Raw genomic sequence first — 21,921 nt, forward strand, 5'->3', positions numbered from 1 at the left:
TCAAAAGGTAGAGGGATCTCCCTCTCTCTCTTCTCCTTCGGCTTTGGAGGTGTACTGAGGGCGGCCAGCGCAGCTGCTGCTTCCTTTTCGAGAATACCATCCTTCTCTTTCTTGCATTTTGCTTTCTCAGAGCTCCTTGTAGAGGGCCCCTTCCTTTCAGATTTCGGGCTTCCTGTAGAAGACCCTGCTTTGCCCACTTCCGGGTCTTCTGTAGAAGATCCTTTCTTTACCAATTTTGGGCTTCCTGTAGAAGACCTTGTTTTAGCCACTCTCGGGCTTCCTGTAGAAGCCCCTGCTTTGGTAATTTTCGGGCTTCCTATAGAAGCCTCTTTTTCAATGATTTTCAGGCTTCCTGTAGAAGCCCTTGTCTCTGTTTTCGGGCTTCCTGTAGAAGCCTGTTTCTGCTTTCCTGTAGACACAGGTGTCACCACCTTTTCTTGCTTTGCTGCATGGGTTTTGCTTTTTGCTTTGGTTGCAGGTGCTGATGAGGTACTTGGGCTGATGTGGACCACCTCAGCTTTGTCCGTTCTGCTCTTCAACCTCTTTTCTCTTGCTGACAAGATGGGTGTGCCACCTTTTTCTTTGTCATCCTTTTCCTCATGCTTCTTCTTTTATTCTTTCTTCTGCACTGTGGTCGAGGTCTTCTGGCCTTTTCTCTCTTTCCCTCGGCCACTGCTTCTTGTTCCTCACTGCTGGAGGAACCCGTTTCTTCAATCAACATTTTTATGTCTCCATCTCTTGTCAAATTCCGGAATGATTCCCATGAGAGGGGAACCTTATATGAATGAAGCGCATCCTCCACAAGAAGTTTGATCAACCCATGGTGGGCTACCTGATCTGGTATGCCCTCTTTTAACTTTGTGGCACACTCAATTAGAGACTGTAACAGGAAATAAGGAATGCTCAGTTTTTGTTCTACAGGAAGATCAACCTGGTGCCTCAATTCACTGAGCAACCGAAAGTGATATGCGTACACGATGCTAAAACGGCCTTCACAAGTTATATATTTCATGATTTGCAGGCTGACTTCATTCCATGGTGGCAGCAAGCTGGTTCTTCGCACCCCATTTTTGTCCTCCGAGAATTCCTCCTCAGGTGGAAAGAATTCTTTCTTGGCTTGCTGGCTCAACTTCCTTTCTTCCTTATCCCATGGCAAACCCATCGGAAGTTCAGTAATCCGACTGATATATTGCGGGGTGAGCTTGAGGCTTAGACCTCTGAAGTTCACTGTGGCCAGTGTCTTGGATTTCGGCTTCAGAGCCTGCAAAAATTCTTCCGCCACTTCATCATCGTACCCCTGCAATTTGTCACAAAAAGATATCCATTGAACCCGTGTGAAGAGCTCTACTACTTCCTGGTTTTCCCTTAATTTGGTTGAATCAGTGGGTTCTCGTCTTATAAACCCACCCGGCATGATAAAACAGTTTTCATGACCAGAGGTGGTGATTGTGGAAGAGATTTTGGTTTACTGAGACGGAGCGTAGAATGTCATGCACATAACCCACAAAACTTATCCCTGAGGACTTAACACAGTTTAATTACTCGACATCCTGTAGAATGACAGTATAGGCACAGCAGACAATAATTTCACCGTTTCTCTATGACCAGACTGTGGACGACAATTCTGCCACCTTTAATAACCAGTTGCATGAAGAGTTCAGGGTTACCTCTTTAATTGGCCACCTTTTTACGTGAGGCACCCGCTTTCCTGTAGAAAACTGCATTCCTATAGGATGACAGCGTTCCTGTAGAATGACAGTGTTCCTGTAGAATGACAGCGTTCCTGTAGAATGCAGCGCGCGATTTTCGGGAGAGACTGCAGTCGGTCTGCGCCTTGGGTGTGCTTCTCAATCGCTCTGATAGCCAAAGGCTCAGCGTATCACACTGCAGAAGGATCAGGATAGCCGCTCGAGTTCAAACCGGTGGTTGATACATGCATGAATGCAATCTAGCCGATTAGATTTTGAACTCGGCGGAATCCGTGGCGCGGGGGTGAGCTGTCCCCGTCGGACCGTTGGGTGACGTCACCCCATCATTCAACTGCGCGTTCACTTGCTGCCGCATCAATTCGCGCAGATCTGCCGCCGCCTCTTCGGTTAAACTCGATTTTTTTGACAGGATTGCTCTCACGTGCGTGCTGCTATTCTTTTTTTCATGGCCACCACCCTCGCATCCAACTAGACCATTAACCGGACGACGTGGCCGGCCAAATGGCCATACGGCCGCTCAACCCATTCACCTTTACACTTAAGCAATCAATCAATGTAACATTCATGCAATCTGATGGAAGGAAGGGTCGAGACACTTACCTGCGTGGCTGCACACGATGTTTCGGCTCTTTGGACGCTGATGAGTCGATTTACCTGCTGCTGGGGAACTTACACAGGCCCGGAGGTCCATGTTCACGAGCTGCCGACGATGTATGGAATGCTTTGGTTGCATGCGGCCACGTTTCACTTCATATGGCCTGCGCGGTGAATGGTATCCACTCTAGCAGGCTTAACTGTTACAGGACTCCCGCGGGATGTCTTGGAACAGTTCTTCCTCCTTGGGTGCATGCTGCACGACGATGGATGGCCTCACGATCATGCTCTCGGAGCTTCGGGCTGACTGTGATGAATAGGGTGTGAGATCTCTAGCGCTTTTTCCATTTACAATTTGCTTTTTCTCGAGACTCATCGATCTGCTTTGCTGGTGTAGGTACTTTGTTGCATGTCGACAAGGATGGTAGAACAAGATAACAGCAATGTGCATGGTTGACAACAGTGGCATGCATGCGTCCAAACCGATCCTTAGCCATTAGATCTCCTTATGAAATGAATTCTGGCCCGTTCTGAGCTTCTACAGGAAGCTTCCTATAGAAATACAGTGCTTCCTGTAGAAACGATGCGTTCCTGTAGAGAGTCTGCACCTTCCAGTAGAAGATCTGCATCTTCCTGTAGAAACTCTGCATTTTCCTGTAGAAAATCTGCGTCTTCCTATAGAAGACTCAAGCTGTAATAAAATTGCACATACCTTGGAGAAAATGAGGATTCTTGGAGGAGGTGCTGGTGAGGTGTCCCGGCTGCATGATGAGGACCCTTGGCTTTGAGTTGAGAGGCTTCCTCTCCTCCATAGAACACCTGCATGCAATTTTACATAATGAATCTGCTGACCTTGTTTTTCTTTTGTTTTTTTTTTTTTCTTTTTTCTCTTTTTTTTTTGAAAGATAACAGGGGCGCCTCATTGAGGTTTTCACCCTTGCCATCTGCCTTAAGCGCCTCAAAGAGGTTTTCACTCAAGGATCTTTTTCAATCTCTTTTTTTTTTTTTTTTTTGAAAAGACAATAGGGGTGCCTCAATGAGGTTTTCACCCATACTACCTGCCTTGGGCGCCTTAGAAAGGTTTTCACCCAAGGATCTTTATTATTATTATTAATTTTTTTTTTTTTTAGATTCTTCAGGGTATGCCCAAAGCAGAGGCAGAACCCTTCTCTATGACCAACACTGCCTTCTCCATAGTTTTGATGAACTCTTGTCTTGAGGGAGGCTTCCTGTAGATCTTCAATCGATGCCCATTGACAAGCATGGGGATGGCTTCCTCATCAATGGTCCGAATAAGAACAGATCCATTGTCATGAAATTTTTCCACTGAATATGGCCCTAGCCATCTGGTTCTCAGCTTCCCCTTGAAATCTTTGTATCTGGAGTCATACAACAAAGCCCAATCTCCCGGCTGAAATTGCTTGTCATGGAGATGTTGGTCATGCCAAACCTTTCTCTGAAGTTGAACCACTTCTGAGTGAAGGAGGGTTTGCATTCGGTGCTCATCCAGTCCATTTAGCTACAATAGCCTTTCTTGTTGTGCATGGCTGAGATCTAGGTCCAACTGAGTTGCCATCCTCAAAGTGTTTTATTCAAACTCAATGGACAGCAAAGCTTTCTTCCCATAGACCAGCTCATAAGGTGTGAAGCCGGTGGTGGTCTTCCAAGTGGTGTTGTAAGCCCATGTGTCTTCAACCAGGCAATCTGCCCAGTCCTTTCTGCTGCTGCTCACCACCTTAGTCAAGATCCCCTCTAATGCTCTATTGGTGACTTCCACCTGCCCATTTGCTTGAGGGTGATAGGGGGTGGAAGTCCTATGCTTGATCTTGTGATGAGCTAGTAGATCTTCAACCAGGTTGGAGGTGAACTGGCTCCCTTGATCGGTGACCAGCTCTCTTGGATAGCCAAACTTATAGAAGATGTTTTCTCTTAGGAACTCGGCCACCTTTTCTTCTGTTGTTGCTTTGATTGCTTTGGTCTCTGCCCACTTTGTCAGGTAGTCAGTGCACACAATGATGTAAGACCTTTCCCTCGAAGGAGGGTTGATTGGGCCCACAAAGTCCATACCCCACTTCTCAAATGGCTCAAGAGTCACCTGAGGTTGGAGAGGCATCTCATCCCTTTGGGTCGGTTTCCCCATTCTTTGGCATTGGTCATACTGGCTGACATATCTTCTGACATCTTGATGAAGTGTGGGCCAATAGTAGCCTGCCTGCAGGATTTTGAAGGCAGTTCTCTTTGCTGCAAAATGTCCTCCAGAAGGCCCATCATGACAAGTGAGGAGGATATCAAAGACTTCCTCCTCCCTTACACAACGCCTTAGGATCTGATCGGGGCCAAGCTTGAACAGATTGCCCCCAATCCAAGTAAATGAGGCACTTTTTTTGATGATTCTGCTCTTCTCTCTGGAAGATAGGTGCGGAGGGAACTGTGCTGAAACAAGGTAGTTTGTTATATCAAAAAACCATGGAGAGAGTACTGAAATAGCAAACAGATGTTCATCGGGCATCTGGTCATCCACCATTCCATCCTCATCTGCAGACAAATCCAATCTAGATAAAAAATCAGCAACAACGTTTTCTCTACCTGGTTTGTCAACAATGGTCAAATCAAATTGCTGTAATAAAAGTAACCATCTAATAATACGAGCATTCACATCTGGTTTATTCATTAAATATCTAATTGCAGCATGGTCTGTATATACAAAGGTTTGATAGCCAGTAATATAATGTCGGAACTTGTTCAGTGCATGGACCACAGCCAAGAATTCTTTCTCGGTTACAGTGTAATTCAGCTCAGCTTTGGACAAGTTTTTGCTAACAAAGTAAATGGCATATGGAAGTTTTTGCTCAACTTGTCCTAAAGCTGCACCTATGGCTTTGCTCGAGGCATCAGTGTGGATGTGGAAAGGTAGGGCCCAGTTTGGACCTCTCAGGATTGGGGCTGACACCAACTTGTCCTTCAATTCATTTAAAGCCCTCTCACAATCGTCAGTCCATTTAAACTCCACATCTTTTGCCAACAGGCCAAACAATGGCGAGGCTAGCTTGCTGAAATCTTTAATGAATCTCTGGTAGTATCCTGCTAATCCCAAGAAACTCCGAACATCCCTTACCTTTTGAGGAGGTGGAACCTTCTTGATGAGAGCAATTTTGTTAGGATCCACCTGCAACCCTTGGAAAGAAATGGTATGGCCTAGCACGGTCACTTCAGTCATTAGGAATTCACATTTTTCGGGACTAAGGGACAAGTTCATCTTAATGAATTTGGTTAGGACTTTTCCCAGGTTGGACAATGCTTCCTGAAAGTTGGCCCCATAAGGAGTGAAGTCATCCATATAGATTTCCACTGCATCATGGACCAGCTCCGAGAAGATGCTTAAGACAGCTCTCTAGAAGGTAGCAGGAGCATTGCGTAGCCCAAAGCGAAGGACTCGGTAGGCAAAGGTACCCCAAGGGCAAGTGAAGGTGGTCTTATCTTGGTCTTCCGGGCTGATTTGGATTTCGTTGTACCCGCTAAACCCATCTAGGAAAGAGAAGAACTTCTTTCCTGCCAGTCCATCCAACACCTGATCTATGAAAGGTAGAGGGAAATGGTCTTTCTTGGTAGCTTTGTTCAGCTCTCGGTAGTCCACACAGATTCTCCATTTCCCATTTTTCTTGGGAACCAACACCAAAGGGGACACCCATTCACTATCTGAGATTGGGTAGATGAATCCGGCATCCAACAGTTTTTGCAATTCTTCCTTGACAATGTCCTTCAGAGCTGGATTCGTTCTCCTCTGGGGTTGCCTAACTGGCTTACAATCCTCTTTGATGTATATGTGATGGGTACAAACCGAAGGATGGACTCCTTTCATCTCCTTATAGCTCCAAGCAAAAGCATCTAGGTGACTGGCCAACAGGCTACACAACTCCTTTTCCTGGGAAGGAGATAGGGAGGAGCTGATCTTCAACGTTCTCTCAGGGCCAAACTCCACATTCTTGACTCTAGGAGTGACAGGGTTGGTTGTACAAAGATCCACTAAGGTGCTAGCTTGGGCATCCTCCACCAATTTCTCTAAGGATAGTGCACTGGAAGGTGGATTCTGGATCAAGGTCTCAATCAAGTCATCCTCGGTTGGGGGGTCTCTTCTAGTGGTCTCTAAGGTGCACAGAGGTGCTAAGTACACGTCGTCTTCCTCTCCTTCCCCTAACCAGAGTGGTAAGTCATGCTCTAAGGAGGGTTGGGCAGGAGGGTATAGGATTAGCTGTTTGGACATAGGACCATTTTTGATGGTCATATTTCCTGCATGGCAACTTATGTAAGCATCTGCAGTGGCTAACCAAGGCCTTCCCAAAATGAGAGGATATCCAGTAAGCTTTGCCTTGGGTTGCAGAACCAAGAAATCTGCAGGGTATTCCCAAGAGTCGATAGAGACCAAGACATCCTCCACAATCCCTTCGGGAGTCACAGTGGAGCAATATGCTAATTGCAGTACTGTCGAGGTTTTCCTCAAGGAACCCTGAAGATTGAGTTTGAGCATGGTATCCCTGGTCATCACATTAATGGCAGCCCCCAGATCAATCAAGGTGTGAGGTATGATGGTGCCATTGATGTGGACATCTACTACAGGACTTCCAGGATCTAGGTACTTTGGGCAGATGACTTGTCCTAACATAAGGTCAGACAGTTGTCCTATGACAATGATGGTTGAAGCATCCTTCTTCCGCCTGCCTGGGTGTTTGAAACACTTTTCCTTAACTAGTTTGTTGTATATTGGTACATCCTTGATGGATTGGAGAAGTGGTATTTTTACACACAACTGCTTGAGCTCACCCAGAAGCTCATCCTCTTTTGGGTTGGGTTGTGTGGTGGCTGTTAGTCTCTCAGGAAAGGGTGGAATAGCCTTCGGTTCACTTTCCTATTTATCTTCCTCATCCTCTGGGGGAGGAGGTTGGCGATCTGGTAGAGTCTTTCTAGATCGAAGATTGATCTCCTGGATCTCCACAGCATAGGTAGGGCATGAGGTTTCCCCATTGTATACCTGTTGGGCCTGTCTATTGTTGGGGTTCGGGTTCGGTTGAGCAGGCATTTGAGGTTGCCTTGGAGGAGCAGGAGGTAATGGCTGAGGTTGAACTGGTGGTGGAGGCAAAATGGCGGGAGGAGTATTGTACTGGGGCCTCCACCCCGACTGAGGTGCATTCCACTGAGGCTGTGGCTGGGCATGTGAATGATATGAATGAGAAGTAGGTTGAGTAGGGTACTGAGGTGGATAAGACCATGGAGGAGGCATGGACCAGGAAGGATGAGCAGGGGGACCCCAGGAAGGCATAGGAGTCAATTGATTGGGGCTGTAATAAGCTTGAGGTGCCCCTTGCATTCCCTATTGATAAGGTCTAGATCCTTGTGGCCTCCTTTGGTTGAGGTAATAGAGAGGTTCAGTGGGAGCTTCTGTCCCTTGGTACATGGCTTTAAACCCAGGTAAGGTTGGACACTGATTTGTGGGATGGTCCTCCTCACAAATGAAACATACTTCAACCAAATGCAATGGGCATTCGTTCTTAGGGTGTCTCCTTGTGCACCTAGGGCAGAAGACAGACAGGGCTCTCTCAACTTCTTCTTTCTTCTGCTGGATTCTGAATGTGTCCAGCTGCATGGAAATGGTCTGTCTCACCTCACTCTTGAGATCTTCTAATTGATTTGCAAGCTCATGTTTGGACAAAGGGACACTAGTTGAGAGGAGGTTTCCCCTACCTCGTTTCTGAGCTGCCCTGGAGTGGTTTCTAAACACAGTCTTGATTTCCTCATAAGGCAGTTGGTAAATGTCCCCCCCAGCTAACATGTGAAGGGTATCTAAGAGGTCTTCAGGGACTCCTTGGAACAGGACCAACTTGAGGGATTCAGGGTCAAGTGTGCACCTGGCCCACTTATAGCTTAGTTGGAACCTCTCCTCACAATCCTCTAAGGACTCATCATTTCCCATGGTCATCCGAAAGATTTCTCCCTTGGTTTCCTTAGACCTACAATAATCCCTGTACTTGGTAGTCAAAGCTTGCTGCATCTGAGCCCAAGTGGTGATACTATTCCCAGGTAAGCCCATGAACCAGCGTAATGCTGCATCCTTAAGAGTTGAAGGGAAGAGTTTCAGCTTTTGCTCATCTTCAGTATAGTCATAGGTTCTACAAAGGATAGAAAACTCAAACAGGAAGGTATCATGATCTTCAGTAGTCAGTCCATGGAAGTGAGGTAAGGCCGAGGGGCTAATGTTCTTCATTTTCACCTCTCCATTGGTCTCTCGGATGGGGAAGGAACCTTCTATTCTCTCATCTTCTCTTCTATTGTCAGCCATAGCTTCAGATGGAGTGGTCTCTAACTCTTCTTCTACTATAGGATCTTTGTATATCTCGGGATGTTCACCTATAGGTTCTTCTGGGTCACTGTCACCAAAGAAGAGAGAAGGGTGACTCAGTGACGTGGTGGGGGTGTTGGGTAGGAATTTGCCTGATTTATCTCAGTTCCTACGAGGCATGAAATAGAAAAGACTTTCTTTTTTGATTGTTTTTGCTTTTTTTCTTTTGGTACCTGCAAAACTGAAACAGATTGATCTACAACTAACTGTAAAGATGCAGAATTAAACTGAAAGCAGGAAGGAACTAATCTACTTTGCTGAAATGAAATTGCAGGAATGGAAATGCTAGTCTACGCTTGCAGAATTGAAACACTAGTCTACGCTTGCAGAAATGAAAGGCTAATCTACGAAAGAAGGAAATGCTAATCTATGAAAGCAGGAAATGCTAATCTAGGAAAGTAGGAAATGCTAATCTATGAGAGCAGGAAATGCTAATCTATGAAAGCAGGAAATGTCTATGCTACTTTTGCAGAATGGAAATGAAATAAACTACTTAGCAGAAGATTGTAGTGGAAAATAGAAGAAAAGCAACAATTACTAATACTCTGACGCTTCCCCGGCAACGGCGCCAAAAAGATGGTGGGATCCAGTATTGTAGCAATAATGCTACAACTCCTGGGGCTTCCTATCTCTAATTTTATCAACCCGGTAGTTCGTACAAACTTGGAAGCGACGGTGCTGTATGCACAAGTACTAGCTTTTGTCGCAGCTGTCACTTGGTCAGCTGGCACAAGTCCGCTAGGGCTCAAGCCAACTTCTATATGCTCTCAGAAGAAGCTTTCTAAATGATGGATGAAGGCTATCTCAAGGGAAATTGATCTACTTTGCAAAAATGAACTGAAAGCCAACCAAAGCATGGAAACCCTAGTAAACCCTAATCTGACTAGTTTAACCTCTATGGTGCAATAGTGAGAGTGCAAATGTCTACAAATGATGTCATTACTTCTAATGATGTGAAATGCATGAACTCAAACTACTATTGAAAAAGAACATTCTTTTTGTATTTTTGCTTAAGTGGATGGAGTGATTATGAATTTGTTTCTTATTAGGGTTTGGTTGTGCAGAGGTGGTGCGAAGGGAGAGAAAGCTTGGGAAAGGTCAGGAGGGCTAGGAGAGGTTCCAGAGGGTCCCTAGCATTAGTCCACAGAGGTCTAAAATGTTCGGATGCTCAGCAACCAAGTTTGCAGGTTTCTACAGGATGTCTGCAGGGGATTCTACAGGAAACTAAAGAATTCTACAGGAAATCTGCTAACTTCTACAGGATGTGTTGTAAGTGGAATTTTTGGGTGATGGTGAAGTGATGGAACAGTATGGGTGGATAGGTAAGGTGGAGATGGAGCTTGTGGTGACTCAGGGGTAGAGAAACAGGTTGGAGAAAGAGTGCACGAGGTTGGTTGGTGGATAGAGGGATGGGATCAGCGAAAGGTCAAAAAGATGAAGCTACGTGGGAATGGATGAGTTGGGAGGTAAACGAGCTGAATAGAGGTCGAGTAGGTGGCTTGAGGAGAGGTTAAGAAGAAGAAGAAGGAAGTAGAATGATATGGAGCAGTGTAAATAAAACAAATTGCTTATGTCTTGCACCAAAAACGAGAATTCATTAACCAGTGCTACCTGTGCTATTAAATCAATAAACAGTGATGTAAATCATGAAGAAAAGTCGTGCATGGAATTGCAATGACGAAGTATGGCTCAAGAGAAAAAATGCATGGAAAGATCCACGATTAAACCGACTGTGTTGCAGCTTACATAAAAGTAGAAAAGACTGTGTTTTTTGGTGGTTGGTATAGACTGCACTCCAATCCCTAAACAGAGATGGCAGTGGAGGCACTAACAGCCTTTTCTTGGAGCTCCTGTGAATTACAAACCTCCTATTCTGATCTAAGCAGCTGAAAGTAATTTAACCATAAGCTAATCCTACTCAATCTTATTAAAGAAATCAAAACAGCAAACTGTGTTCTTTGAAATGCATATCAAAACATGGAAACAAAATGCTGGAAAGAAAGGTAAATAACACTACAAGAAGAGGAGATCTATTGCTCTCAGGTTGGGCCCTAACCTGAGAGCTATAGATCCCTTAAAAGCTCAGAATTAGATCCAAATCTGCTTGCCTTTATTCATAATCAAAAGTCTAATGTCATGCCAAAACTGGCTTACAAAAACAAACACCGAGCTATGCTCAAAAATTACAATATCAGTCCAAAAGTTCAAAAAGCTCCTAACAAAGGCTACGACCTTCATATTTATACAAAATGAAGATCAAGCTGGCTTCCTCCATTCGTGGAGCTTGGCTGTCCAACTGAAAGTCAAACTGCTGTAAAACTGTTGATCCTGTAGAACGTGTTGGCTACCTTTAAGCTCGGTGGGGAGAGCTGTTAGAGCTCGGAGTTAAGGTGAAAATCACGAGGAGGGTCATCAAGACTATGGACAACCTCCCTATGAACCCGCAATGTCACCTTTGTTGTCTCCTTGTCTCCATTTACCTGGTCTTTTGCTCTCTTTAATGCCAAAAACCTGAAATCATCATGTATTAGTCACATAGATATAATGCCTGCCCTTCTTCCTACAAACAACACGAATATACTAAGAAATGAATGCATAAGTGGTAAAAGATGAATGTTTGAACAAGGTAAGTAGGCCAATATGAGCCCAAATTGTACCAAAAATTGGGGCTCATAATATAGGTCATCCAATAATTCACGTGACATTGCGTGATAGTCGTTAGATCATGTGGGATTGATGAACGGTGGAGATTGGCCAATCAAGATGGCGAGGGGGTGATGCGGTAATTGTTGGATCAGGCAGGGCAGATCGATGGTGGAGATTTAGAGTGCCTAGAGTCAAATGTTGAAATGAATAAGCATGCGGTTGACAATTATTGGCCAGGTTTGTTGTGGATTAGACAGTAAGGAGATCTACAAGTATAATCCAATTAAGACGTGATATTTTGGCTTCCGCTAAGCATTTTATGCTAAATGAGATGATAATATGAGTGAGATCTATTACAAAATGAGAGTGATTGAAAATGATAATGATGAAATGAACCAAGTACTGATTCAAGATGGAAAACTCCAAACGTCATGCAAGAACTAGAAATATGTGTTTTTGGGGATGCTGAAGGGTCTCTTCCTCAAGTCATGGACCTAGAGGGAGGTGGTGAGGCAAAGACACCTCATGAACACATTATCGAGATCTATTTCTCCTTGCTAACCTCCTAATTGAAAGAAGGCACAAATGGAAGCAAACTAAAACATAACCAATCTACACTACGCTACTATAATTGAAATGCATCTACTTAAACAAACGAACGAATAAACCATGAATCTATGCACCAAGCTGTTGTAATGGAAATGTAGCTATTTAATAAAATGAACGATTAAAGCATGAACCTACACTAACATACATGTACAATAAAGAGGAGCCTTATCTGCTAGGATTGGACCCTAACCCAAGAGCTTCAACCCTCCGAGTTAACTCAGTGTTGACTAAAAAAAAAACTCATTCTTATTATCAAAATGGATTACATCAAAAACTATTACAAGTCTTGCAGCTCAAAAAATAAAGTAGAGTTTTACAATCAAAAGTCTGAATCCTACTATGGTCCTAGGCCTCTCTACTTATATGACTAAATTCCCGGACTTCCTTAAAATTAGGGAGGCTCAGCTCCCAACTCGAGATAAACTGGTGCTTTGAATTTCACTTGCTCTGCTGCCTTCTAGTCCTCATGATTTGGTTGTTTTCACTTCAAGTTGACGGAGAAATATTTGAATGGAGGGGTAGTAAATGAGGAGGATTTACCTCCTATAATTCCTCTCACTTGTCCCATTCGAGTTTTGATCAAGGTCTTTGCCAGAATTCCTTGCTTTTAACCTTTAATCCTATGTTAAATGTATACTAGACCACAAAACAAAGTATCCAACTCTAAGTCATCTCATAAACAAAATATAATAAAAAGTATGCAACAAGTTATGAGAATAGTTGGTTTGACTAAGCTAGGAGGTGAATTAAGGCCCATATAATTACCCAATGATGAGGCTCATCATCACCCCCCTACTAAAAGTGTTGCTCATCCTTTGAGCAACTTAGTCAATGTCCATGTCTTTCATGGCTTTGGCAGCCTCTCTGACATCCCATGCCTCTGTTGTGGTCTCTTCCTCTTGTTCATAGAAGCCTACTTTCCTTTCTACTTCTTCTCACTGCTTCTTTTCCTCTTCTTCTTTTCTCCCTTCTAGAATCCATAGGAGTAGTGGTGGGCTAATTTCTAGGCCTATCCAATTGACCTTCAACCTTTGCATTGATTTCTTATACATAGGTGTCCTGTTGAGTGCCTCTGCGCACCTTTGAGGGGAGTGATATTCTCTGATCTTCAAGTTGTGTGGCAGTGTGTTCCATCTCCTGAAGAAGGCATGTATACTATCATCTCTTAGCATCCTAAGCATATCCTCAAAATGTGAAATTTCTTGCTCTTGGGTAGCAAGACATCTAGGTGCTAGATGAGGATCATTTTCAATTAGATTATGGGTGCTAACTAGGGCCTTGGGATTTGATTGTTTAGCTTTGATGAAAAGAGGTTCATTTTGCCTTGTGGCCAATATTTTTTACATCTCTGTAGCCCTTGACTCCTCATGGTTCATCCATGATGCCAAAGGCATTAATTGCATATCTCCTAGGTTGGAATTAGGATGCCGAACATTGATGTCTATGAGGGCCATTTTGTGCGAGTAAAACTTAGCCATTTTGGCCCTATCCTTTAGTGTACATTAATCACAAAGATCAGTAAACTTCCTGTAGTCTTGAAATGGCATGGTGCCCCTTTGTGTTAGTTTTTTAATATGAAATTGCAACCATTTTTCTTTGAGGTAAAGATCATAGGATTTAGTTGGCATCCTACACTGGATGGCCTCCAAGGAGAGGTTGGCCATACATGCTATTTGGTTTTCCCTTTCCTACAACCGTCCTCTCAGCCATGCATTTTCCCTCTCAAGTTGATCTCTCATTATTGCTTCTCTATACCTTAAGCCACTTAGATCCTTGTTTTTATTTTCTTATTCCTCTTGCTATTCATTCTCATCTCCATCAGTTTCTTCCTTCATTTTTTCATCTGTTTCAGCATCGTCCTTCCTCTCTTCTCCTTCATCATGTTCCTATATATTAGTTTCTTCTTCATCCATCTCATCCGCATCTAGCTCTATATCTTCTTCTTTTTGTTTTTCCTCCCCCTCACTGACAGAAGGACTAACATCATAGGTGAGGCTTTTGATGTCATCCTCTGTTGGTAAATCTCTGAAGACTGACCATGTTATAGGGATTCAGAGGTTTTGGAGGGCATCCTCAATGAGGATCCACATCAACCCATGGTGAGCCAATTATTGGGAATTCCCTTCCTTTACTTTGTCTGGAGTCTATGAGTGATTGCATCAAGAAATAGGTTATGATGAGTCTTTGGTGAACTTACGTTTCTACCCCAAATCTTAATTCTTCAAGCATCCTAAAATGGTAGCCATAAACAACATTGTATCTATGGAATGGCAGACGAGGTGACGGGGTACAGTGAATGAGGTGGATGGTAATGAATTAGGATGGTGGATGAAATGGAGGAGATGAGATGGAGTGGAGCGATTGGGGTGTCCTGTTGTGGGGGTAGGGAGTGTGCTGGATGTTAATCAGGCTTGAAGGCCCTCATAGCAATATCAGGTTGTAGATCTTGGTCAAACACCTTGACGTCATGATCAGCTGCAGGAGTTGAGTTTGAGTTATAACTTGCACTCGTTGCTCCCCCGCAGAGCACTTTATCTACCTCTCAAATCCACACTTACTTAAATCTTGTGCTATCACTCGAACTTTAATATGGGTCGGGGCCCCACCTTACATCGGTTTTGAATTCCATAAAAAGTAAATCACTATTTTTGGACTCTTGCATTCTCTTTTGATTTTAAAAATATTTCCCTTTTTCCACTTGACTGTCTTCTTTGTCAAAGGTGGCCAAGTTAACTAGCCACCTTTTCAATCATAAATCATCTACCTCATAACCATTACAACTTTTGATCACATGATGAATATGAGTGAGTGATTGGGATACTTACCTTTGGTATCGATGCCATGCTACAATTGTTGAAGGTCAGAGGTGTTGCATTGTTTATTTGCTCCATGGTCATTCTTCTTCCTCATCTATTGTCTGATATCTGCTGTCTAGAGCTCCTAGATCATCCTAGTGAAGACCTGTAGTTGATGATTGATATTATATGGGATAGGCTGCTACGGGACCTAACAAACCTACCATCCACCCTTAGATTTCTCCCTGTATGTTTTTGGTGAATCCTGTAGGAAACACAGTCTTCACCTAAACACAAGCAATGAAGTGAAAAAAACAATGGAATTGACAGAGAGATGCATGGTAAGGAGTGGAGGATATGAATATATGTGAGGCAGGGTTTGGTTTGGATCCTCTCTTTAATTCTTGATTGTCTTTCTCGCCCACATGCAAATAACAATTATCTCTCTATCTATCTATCTATCTATCTATATATATATATATATATATATATATATATATATATATATATATATATATATATATATATATATATATATATATATATATATATATATATATATATATATATATATATATATAGATATATATATATTATTTTATTTTTTGAAAAACACCTATGCTACCTCAGAGAGGTTTTTAGGCAGGGATCTTCTTATTCTTCTTTCTATATTTTTCTCATCCTTGGGCCGCCTCAAAAGGACTTAAACACAAAGATAGGACTAAGATGCCTCATGGAGGTTTTTAGCCGAGTCCTTATTCTTTTTTCTCTTCTTTCTCTTTCAGTGACCTGATGAGGGAGGAGTTGGAGCTTGCTCCACCATCATCACTGTTTTATTGATATTTTCAATGAACTCTTGCTCTGATAAATGTCACTTGCTCATTTTCAATCGGTGTCCATTAACAAGAAATGGAATGGATTCTTCATCTATAGTTTTGATTTGCACTGAACCATGATCATGGCATCTTTCCACCACATAATGTACAAGCCATCTTATCCTTAGCTTTCCCTTGAAGTCCTTATACCTAGAATCATATAACAATCCCCAATCACCCTCTCGAAATTTCTTCTCCTTAATATGTATATCATGCTAGATCTTCTTCTGAAGTTGAACTATCTCTGTATGTAGGAGGGCCTGCATTCTGAATTCATCAAAACCATCAAATGTAGCAATCTTTCTTCCTATGCATGACTGAGATCCAAATCTAGTTGGGCTACCATCCTCAATGTGTTATATTCAAGTTTAATGGACATCAAAACCTTTTTCCCATAGACCAGCTCATAGGGTGTAAATCCAGTGGTTGTATTCCATGTTGTATTATAGGCTCAAGTGGCCTCAACTAGTCTCTCTGCCTAATTGTTCCTACTGTTATGCACCGCCTTGGTTAATATGCTCTCGAGTGCCCTATTGGTCACCTCCACTTACCCATTAGCTTGTGGATGATAAGGAGTGGAGGTCCTATGCTTGATTTTGTGATGGCTAAGCAGTTCTTCAATGATGTTGGAGGTAAACTAGTTGCCTTGGTCTGTGACTAGATCTCTAGGGTACCCAAATTTGTAGAATACATTGTCCCTTGGGAACTCAACCACCTTCTCTTCTGTTGCTACCTTCATCTCCTTGGTTTCAGCCCATTTAGTCAAATAATCAGTGCACACAATAATCTATTGTCTTTATTTGAAGGAGGATTGATAGGCCCAATGAATTCCAAGCCCCACTTGTCAAATGGCCTGAAAGTCACTTGAGGTTGTAGGGGAATTTCAAATCTTGGAGTAGTTTCCCATCCTTTACACCGATCACACTGACTAATGTAAGTTTTAACATCCTATTGAAGAGTGGGCCAATAATTTCTTGCTTGTAACACTTTGAATGTTGTCCTCTTTGCCACAAAGTGACCTTCAAAAGGCCCATCATGACAGGTCAGAATGATGTCAAAAACTCCCCCTTCCCTTACACGCCTTCTCAAGATTTGATCTGGGCCAAGTTTGAAAAGATTTCCCCCAATCTGAGTGAAGGGGGCACTTTTCCTGACTATCTTTCTCTTTTCTTTGGAGGGTAAGTTTGGTGGGAACTGTGATAATACCAAATAGTTTTCTATATAAGAAAACCATGGGGAGAGAACTGAAACAGAAAACAAATGCTCCTCTGGTAATAGGTAATCGATCATTCCTTCTTCACCTACAGGCAGATTCATCCTCGATAGAAAGTCTGCAACAACATTTTCCTTACTAGGCTTATCAAGAATAGTTAGATCAAACTGTTGTAATAAAAGTAACCATCTTATAATTCTAGCATTCACATCTAGTTTGTTCATTAAATATTTGATTGCAGCGTCATCAGTATGTACAAACGTTTGGTATCCTGTAATGTAATTCCTAAATTTTTTAATGAATGCACAATAGCCAAGAGTTCCTTTTCGGTCATAGTATAATTTAGTTCAGCCTTTGAGAGGTTCTTACTGATAAAATAGATAGCATAGGGCAATTTCTCCTCTACCTAACCTAAGGCTGCTCCTATGGCTTTGTGTGAAGCATCAACATGAATATGAAAAGGGAGGGCCCAGTTTGGGCCTTAAAGAATTGGTGCAATGATTAACTTACCTTTAAAATGTATAAGTCCTATTGACAACCTTTTGACCATATAAACTCAGAGTCTTTGGCCAACAACCCAAATAAAGGAGAGGGCAACTTGCTGAAGACCTTTATGAACCTTTGGTAGTATCCAGCTAACCCCAAGAAACTCCTAACATCCCTTTGCTTTTGTGGAGGTTGGAACCTTTGGATGATTTTTGTTTTGTTCGGGTCCACCTGCAGTGCTTTTTGAGATATTGAATGGCCTAGCATGGTCCCTTCAGTCATTAATAGTTCACATTTTCCTGGACTTAGAGACAAGTTCATTTCAATGCGTTTGTGCAATACTTTGCTTAGGTTAGTCAAGGGTTCTTGAAAATCAGAGCCATAAGGTGTAAAATCATCCATGTAAATTTCCATCCCATCATGTACTAATTCATTTGAAAATACTCCAGACTTCTCTCTGGAAATTGGCAGGAGAATTTCATAGGCCAAAAGGAAAGACGCTATAGGAAAATGTACCCCAAGGATAGGTGAATGTGGTCTTATCCTGGTCTTCTAGGAAGATTTGGATTTGGTTGTACCCACTGAATCCATCTAGGAAAGAAAATAATTTCTTACATGCCAGGCCATCTAGCACTTTGTCAATGAAGGGTAGGGGAAAATGATCCTCCTTTGTGGCTTTGTTCAACTCCCTGTAATCAACACAAATCCTCCACTTACCATTTTTATTGGGAACTAACACTAAAGGAGATACTGCTCACTGTCAGAGATAGGGTAAATGAATCCCGCATCTAGTAATTCTTGCAGTTCTTCGATTATATCCTTAAGAGCTAGATTCATCATCCTTTGTGTTTTCTGGACTAGTTTTCAACCTTGTTCTATGTATATGTGGCGAGTACACACTAAGGGGTGTACTCCCTTCATTTCCTTGTAACTCCAAGTGAAGGATTCTAGGTTTTCTCTCAACATGTTGCATAGCTTTTCCTCTTCGAGACAAGAAAGAGATGGATTAATTTTCAATTTTTTCTTTGGGCCAAATTATATGGTTTTGGCACAGAGTGGGCTGGAATTGGACAAGCATAAGTCAATTGGATGATTGTTCTGGGTTTCCCTTACTTTCTCTTCCAATGGTAACAAATTAGGAGTTGGACTTTGGAGCAGGTGCTCAATTATGTCATCCTCATCTTGTTGTCCCCCTCCTATGGTTGCTTCCAAAGCATAAAGTTGCACTGAATAAGCCTCATATTCTTCCTCTTCCTCCAACCATAAAGGTAAATCATGCTCTAGAGATGGTTGAGCAGGAGGGTATAGGACTAACTGCGTGGATATATGCCCATTCTTGATGGTCATATTCCCAGCTATGTAGCTAATGTAAGCATCAGTTGTGGCTAACCATCGCCTCCCAAGGATGAGAGGGTAACCAATAAGCTTAGCCTTAGGCTGGAGAACTATAAAATATGCAGGGTACTCCTAGGAGTCAATCAAGACCATCACATCCTCCACAATTCCGTCACGGGTGACTGTGGAATGGTATGCAAGTTGCAGAACTATTTTCGTCTTCCTCAACGACCCTTGGTGGTTGATTTTGGGCATGGTGTCATTGGTAATCACATTAATGGAAGCTCTATGATCAATTAGAGTGTGTGGGACGATGGTTCCATTGATGTTCACATCTACTACAGGGCTTCCAGGTGTTATAGACACATTTGGGCACTGCAACCCCAATCACATATGTCCATAAACCAAGGGCTTCTAAACCCCTAAAAGTGTCATTTCATACCCTAAAGGGACAAGGTTAGGTGATCACATCATTTCCCAGAAGTTCTCCCTAAAAAACTACTCAGAAATGGTCAAAACTGGACCATACAAACTGCTCCATGCTAAGGGTGCGATGCATCTCACCTATTACACACAGGGGGTGCGATGCATACTGAAAAGTCCTTCTGTAGGGTGTGATGAGCAAGAGAAGACAAATGGCAGAAGTATTTTGCTAGGTGGAAACTCAAAGAATCTTCTAGAAACTCCTCATATGACACTTGCATCTCTGAATTCGCCCAGGGATAAGTAAGAGATCACGAAATCTCCAAGTGGAACTAAGAACTATCAGTGAAATGACACCAATCAAAATTCCAGAAGCTGACTCACTCTCCTACAAACATCTATATATGGATCCCTCACCCTACAGACCCAGAGGCTGGAATTTTGTAATTTGCAAGGAAGTGTTGTTGGTTTCTCTTTGAAGACATTGTTGGGTGATCTTGCTTTGTATGAGGCGAAGAGGGCCTTCATTCTGGGAGGATGATGTTGGGTCAGACAACTTGGTTGTAATCCTCTCTTCTACTACTTCTATCAATAAACCTATTTGAGTTTTCCTCCATATGCTTGTATATATCCAAATCTTGTATTTGTATATACATTTATATGGTTAATGTACATCTGATCCTACACTGTTTATGGTTATAGATCTTTATGCTTTGATGGTATTTTGCTACTTTGAATCTACAGATGTTGTTTGAAGTGGGACAAGCAAGAAAGGAGTGGTGAAATCTCTATCAAGGGGGAGATGAAACGAGCAAGAAGACTAGCGAAAGACTGAGGTTGGTACTCTCTTCTTCTCTCTCATCTATCTCTCGTGAAGGAAAACACAAGTAACTTTAGTTTGTTTATTTCTAACATAGATACTTGTCTTAGTGGGACTAGTCGCTCTGAATGGACACTAGTTTTCCTAATAACATAATGGCGACTCTGCCGGGGAGCGAATATTTTGTTTGTTTTGTTACTGTTGTTTGCTTTGTAAACCATAGGTTGAACCTAAAGTTAAGCCAGCTAGCCTTCGAACTTCTTTTGCTATGCAATTGCAAAGTAGATCAACGTCTCTTTAGTGAATCTCTGGGTTGGTTTATGAACTAAACATTTGACTTGCAAACATCCTAAGTGCCCTATTGGTAGCTCAAATACCTCATCTGATCAGCCCCCTATACTTTGTGTTTACTAACAATCATTAGCTCAGCCTAAATCCCTGAACTTAGCTGTGAACTATGAGTGGAAACCAAGCTCAGTCTCGTCCATGGACCATCGCACTGTCTCTCATTGGCAATTTGGATGCATCGCACCTCCTGTGTGTTGTAGGTGAGATGCATCCCTATTTCACTGTGTTACAGGTGCGATGATTGACTAGGACTGTTTCTACCTCCGTATTTTGGATTTTCTTCATTGTCTTCAGCTTTATTCAATAGTTTTGCTATCTATGATCAGTATATCACTGTTGAAACCTTCTTCCTTTGCATTATTTCAACCTCCACTGATAAGGAATTGTGAATGTTTTTTTATGTATTTTTCATCATTTATAGTTCTCCTTTACAAATAGTAGCTTAATCAAACTGTCATCTTTTGATTTGAAAGTGTCGCAAGTGTCGTTTTCAGTCAAAAAAAGAGTGTTGTAAATCATTCCTCTTTTAGATAGTCGATTACACTTTTCCCATCGTATTTGATTTCAATTAAAAGTATTTCAAGTGTCAAAAGAAATTTTAAATTCGAAATCGCAAAGTGTCGTCTTAGCCTTCCTTTCGTTTTTGGAAGAGAGAATTGTTAGTACTGTTGCTTTGAAAGAAGATAGTTTAGATCTATACTTAGTTTTCTTTTTTCATTCTCACAATAAGGAAACTGAAAAACAATACATGCATGTGCATTTGCATTTATACTGCATGGTGAAATTGGAAAAGTGCATCTAGTGTGCTCTCTGCTCTATGTTGAAAGAATTTCATTTCTCTTTCCTTAGTAGCTAGGATTTTCATTGCAAAAAGAAAGTAAATGATTGTTTATCATCTTAGATTGCATATTTAGAAATTGTATATCTACATCACGTGGTGAACCTCAAAGGAAAACTTCTTAAGAAAGATCAATTGTAAAATAAACCTCAATGAACATAAAAACGCTTTGGAACCTAACACACAACATTTAGAATTCTAGGCTAGAGACGTATTCCGGCGTCATAAAGCCTGGTAACTATCTCTTTCATCCTAAGTTTGGTGATTCCTCCTCTTTGAGACGACAAGTGCCAGTACAGACTTGTGCTCCCACGTATAGTCGAGTATATATTCGAAGACCACAATAGGCTACATCCTTTATCCTTATGAAGCTATGTCTGCTGCCCTATCGATCGCAATGCACTGAACACAACATTCGGGAAGATTGACTGCCATACCATAAAAGGTATTCTACAATTTTGCGATTGGTTTGGTAATCCCTCTGTCTATATTTCCAGAGTAGTCACCTTCGTTCCTTTTCAGACTCCTTAGAAGAAATGGTCCATCTGAGAACTTGTCATTTTAGGCTCATTAAAAATCGAAGGCGACTAGAGTCACCTTTAGCTTTTTCTTGACTTTTAAAAATTGAAAAAGCAAGTTGTGTCAAAACATCATAAAATTCATTTAATTCAGAATAACATCATTGTTCCCTCATTGGTCTTAGGTTGAGAAAAATGGAGTCTACCAATCAAGGATTTCCCCTTGGGGGAAATGCTAGTCCTTTCTCCTCTTGGGGATATGTTGGTACTCCACACATAGCTACATTGTCCCTTCTAGGACTCACGATTGGGTTTCCAATA

The sequence above is a fragment of the Pinus tabuliformis genome, chromosome 2_2, assembly GCF_031772625.1.
Source record: "Pinus tabuliformis cultivar Carrire ecotype Pingquan chromosome 2_2, CPIR1, whole genome shotgun sequence".
NCBI lineage: Eukaryota > Viridiplantae > Streptophyta > Pinopsida > Pinales > Pinaceae > Pinus > Pinus tabuliformis.